The 5,035-nt window shown below is 36.2% G+C and overlaps 1 long non-coding RNA gene across 1 annotated transcript; it reads right to left on the reverse strand.

Annotated features, from left to right (window-relative positions):
* Positions 1-1,131: 1,131 nt before the first annotated feature.
* On the reverse strand, positions 1,132-4,799 carry LOC120494020 (uncharacterized). The gene is made up of 4 exons (XR_016169484.1): positions 4,647-4,799; positions 2,441-2,563; positions 1,882-1,956; positions 1,132-1,772 (listed from the first exon to the last, which is right to left on the reverse strand). It is a non-coding gene; the product is annotated as an uncharacterized LOC120494020 (long non-coding RNA).
* Positions 4,800-5,035: the final 236 nt, after the last annotated feature.

Below are 5,035 nucleotides of genomic sequence, written 5' to 3' on the forward strand. Positions count from 1 at the left end.
TCACATGTTCAGATCTATCTACCAAAAATATATGCAAAATTGAGCATATTTAATGAGATAATGCCTAATTTGCATAATTAAATATACAAATTTCAAAAACTTATAATACATTTTCTTATATACTTGCAAAAGTAATCAACTGAGGACATTTCATGCGATATCTATTATTTAAAAAATTTTACCCTATTCACCAAGTGTTTCGCCTTAAAAGTTGGTATTTTGCAAATATATATATATAAAAAGGCAGTGAGCCTTCAATATGTCTTTGCTCTGACCCTTGACTATTGATATAGAAACTTAATTTCCTCATCTTGATTGCCTACTTACAAAAAATAGGGGAAAATGGTCCAATGACTGTGCAAGATAGGCAATTTGGAGGCCATTTTGATATGCAAATTAGAAGGTAAAAAACTCAAAATTTCACTTGGGTACCATTTTTTTTGGACTCAGCACCCTTGAAATATGTAAGGTAGGCCGGTTCCCAACTTGTACCCATAAATGCTCCTCACTTTCACTTTTTGGGTACATCCCATCTAGACTATTAACACTTTTTCTTGGTGGTTGCTCGCCTGCGCGAGGAATATTGACTTCTGCGTGTAATGTTTTGCAGGCGGCAACTTATTGGTCATACTACGCTTGCCTTCCAATGCTAAAGCCAAACATCGCAGTAATTGGTCATGGCGCCAAGTAAACCGACCTTGGCTAAGAGCCACCTCATCCTGTCAAAATGTGCCTTAATGTGGCAGGTGATGAACACAAAGGACAAGAGGGATCCTCTCCTACCCACACTGAAAACCCTAATAAGTTGATTTAACTCAATTGATTTGAGTAAACTCGTTCCCTCAATTTAATTGAGTAATGAGAACTCCCAAAACTTGCATAGTTAAGTTTACTTAACTTGGTAGTTATGTAGACTTTACTTAAATTGTTTAGTTCACCAAACTTGACGATTATTTAATGTACTTAAACAATAAAGTTCACTTAACTTAGTGTTAATATCAATTGTACTTGTATATTTAAGTAAACTCAACATGAAAATTTAACTGTAATTTTATTTCAAAATTTTAAAGCTCATATTTTTGACTGTAAGCTGTGTGCACACTGCACTTACATAAAACAATGAACAACATATTGATCCTTTGAGTCTTTATTGACCAAAATTTCAAATGGAAATGAGTCACACCCTGTACATAACTCTAAATGTGGCAACAGTATCCAACATTAAGTAGTGCACTATCAATTGTACAACTCTGATCACTTACACATTACATTTAAGTCTCAAATTTTTGTAAATGTACTGAACATGTACACGTAATGTACATTGTTTTTACATTTTACTTGTTTAAGCTTTATGAAATCACAGCAAACTAAGTAAAGCATAGTGACCATAGTCAGTGTCTTTGACCAAATATTTGCACAATATTACAGTACTGTATCTTCTGCAAATCATTTGTAGAACATTTCTCAGAGTGGTGTTAAAGTCTCACAGTGACGTTTTTTAAACAAAAAGCTGGTTTGCCAGAGACTGCAATTTAGGCTTGAGAGAATACTGTCCCATTGACATTAGCACACGTAGATCAGACAGCGTAGATCAGACCGAAGAGGAGACACATAGCCTGTGGGAGGTCCTGCGTTTTTTCAATCACCACTTGTCCTTCAAGTATTATTCCAATCGTAGAAGTTAAATACAAGGAATTGGGGGGCTGAAGTTCAGTGTCCTCAAATAAGATGCCCACTGGCACATTAAGGATGGAGTTGCGATGATCAGACACCTAGTGAAAAAACAGACATAAATAGAATATTACGATCAGGAATCAAATGTTTATGAATTCATGTTTCTCAGAACGTGCACTAGATCTATTAAGAACACATAACACTAACCTTAATCCCAGAGTCACCATCATCTCCAAGCATGATAGGTTGTCATCGAATCCCAAGGGTTCGGACCTCCGTTGGCTGGGATGATTTTAAAGGAAAACACAAAATTCCATTAATGCCAACAACTAATCAATATATTTGAAGAATTTTTATACGATTAAATGCTGACAAAATTAAATGCTTTTAAAGGGATCGTTCCCCCAAAATGAAATTTCTGTCATCATTTAGTCACCCTCAAGTTATTCCAATCCAAACCTGTACATTTCTTTGCTCAGCTAAATACAAAGGAAGAATACATTTTGAAGAATGTTTGTAACCAAGCAGTTTTGGGCCAACATTGACTTTTACATGCTTAAAAAAAAAAGAAAAAAAAAAAATACTACGAACATTAATTGTACCCAAATCTGTTCAATTACAAACATTCTTCAAAATATCTTCCTTTGTGTTCAGCTTTAACAAATACATGTATACAGGTTTAGAACACCTTGAGGGTGAGTAAAAGTTATCCTGTTAGTTATTTTAAATAAGACAAAACCTTTATTTATTATTAACCATTACTAACCTTTATTTGAACGTTAGCCAAGTACTGACCAGGAGTCCCCCTTTTGGCTGTAAAAAGGTCCATGAACTGTATGTTCTGTAGAAGTAGAAATCCTGTTTTAGGTTTTTTTCTGTTGAACTTGATCTGAGGGGAGATAAAGACAGATCACATAATCACATTAGTGTGCACATAGAAATGCTTTATTGCTTAATTAGGAAACAAATGTAACTTAGAGGCTAAGAAATATTTTTAACACATTAAAGGAATAACTTAGTCCACTCAAAAATGAAAATTATCAAGTACTCATGCTCAAACAGTTTTGTGCATGGTTTTGTTTGTAGCCAAAAGTTGCTAGTTTGCATTGACTATAGTATTTTCCATATGATTAAATCGTTGGTGACAAGCGTGACGAAACATCACTAATTCGTCCTAGCTATAGTAACAATGTTCTTAAAACTTATCTCAGTCAATCAGAAATGTATCATGATGAAAATATTTGCAATTAACGTTAAAGTTACGGGTAACTGACAAAGTTTGCCCGGAAAAAATCTATGGGAAAAATAACCCACATGGTCTGTGCAGTAGCAGCCATGTTCTTTCTTGCACGGAAAAAGATCATCAAATGTGTAACTTAGCTAACTTATCTCGCTAGTAAAATAAGAAATAAGCTGTTGACATTTCAATAATCATACTATCACAAAGTCATGAAGAAAATACCGTTAATTGATGTCGAGGTTGTCAAAGTTTGACCAGAAAAAAGAAAAAAAAAACATCACTAAGTTGACTGGTCTGAAGTAACGTTAGGCTAAGTTAAAGGGTAACTAAACCCCTGGTCAGAGCCTGACTCCACCCACTAGCAATATTTGAAAAATGCTGAAAAAATGGGCAGACCCCAGCGGGGCTAGGGGGCGTGCACCTGAGACCCGCCGTGAGTGACAGCTGCTGTCAGACTCTAAAATAGAGCGAGACTAGTCTGGAGTGACTCAATAGCTGCCTTTGCAACAGAGCGGCCATTTGAAGTCGAGGACTTTTCTCCCTCACCTTCACCTTCACCTGAAGTGGATGAGGGTGAATTGTATGTATACACAGGGCCAAATCCATTCGAGCTGCTGGCTCAAACTGCGGTCTTAACTCCCGCATCGCGACCGGCATCTGATGACTTATGTCGTCGAGTTGATCTCAATAGCGCACGCTATTGATATTATGCCGCTATATGAAAAAATCCAGCAAAATGCACCGGCTCGTTTGTCGACCCTAGAGGATTAACTTTATCCTAACCATAAATTGTGATTAAAATATCCATGATCACTCACATCAAGACGCCGCTGCGGTGGAGGAGTCCATGCAGGACGAGCAGTGTTTGGCACTGCGTGTGGAGAAGCCCATGTCCACCTCTATTCCGTTACTATCCTGATCACTGTACTAAACACTGATAAATCTATGCTAACTTGAAGCTATCCTAACTGTACTATGCTACTAGCTACACAAAATAATCTAAATTATCTATATAATGCTATGCTAAATAGATGCAACAATACTCTATCCTGGTCGTTTTCAAAAATAATCTAAATAACTATATAAATGCTATGCTAACTAGATGCTATTATATGCTATAGTATCCTGATCGTTTTCAATATTCATAAATCCAACTCCTGACTCCTACAGTAGTTTTGACGGAACCAGATGCTTTTATACCAGGGGCTGCCAAGGGCGTGGTGAGCTCGCACCAAGGGTGTGACAGAGTGCGTCTGAGAGTTCGCTACGTCAGCAAGTACCCCTACTGCAGGAGCTTTCCGTTTAACCTGAAGAGGGCAGCACTCAGACGTTTTTACACCATATATTTGAAAATCAAAACACTTTATACTCAATTGTCAAAAAATGTACTCGAATCAATGAACAGCATTTATGAAGCTCCATTCTTACAGATCATTAACTAAAAAAAGTTGTTTTGGTGTTTAGTTACCCTTTAACGTTAGTTAACTATGATCTTTTGCAGAGAAATACATGATTACACAATTGAACTAATAAATTAAAGAATCGTTTGATATCGCAGTTATCATGTCATCACAAAACCATCGATAAAACGTTATGTTGGAAAAGTTTGACCAGGAAATATTGTAATTAACGTTGGCTGCGTTCTCTTTTAACCGTGCAAGGATTTAAATAAACATAATTCAGAGTTAAAAAGTCATACAAAATAACTTTATATATTAATAATTCTACTTACCGAGAATGTTACACAAAGAAAACCTCCCGTCTTGAGATTTGAACTTGTGTCAGCAGCAGCAACAGACGATGCGAAAATCACCAATTTTGAAATCCACCAATTAGTGCATTAGTTTTCTTGTTGCCAGGCAGAACTCCTTGCGTGGCCAATCGCATCAGAGGAAGATCAGAGAGAGACATTTTAATTAAACCGATTTGAAATGAATTTGATTTAACGTTAAACATAATGTGTCGTCGCTGTATTTCTGTAAGTTTGTATATTATTTTTTCATTGATACATGGTTGGTGGCTGATGTGAGGAACTCTTTCATGCATTTTGTCACGTGGCATATATGTGCACGTGAAATGTATGAGCTTGTATTTTGTTTGTTTTATTGTTCTGTACATGTT

This window comes from Pimephales promelas, chromosome 8, assembly GCF_988280905.1.
Source record: "Pimephales promelas chromosome 8, fPimPro1.hap1.1, whole genome shotgun sequence".
Lineage (NCBI taxonomy): Eukaryota > Metazoa > Chordata > Actinopteri > Cypriniformes > Leuciscidae > Pimephales > Pimephales promelas.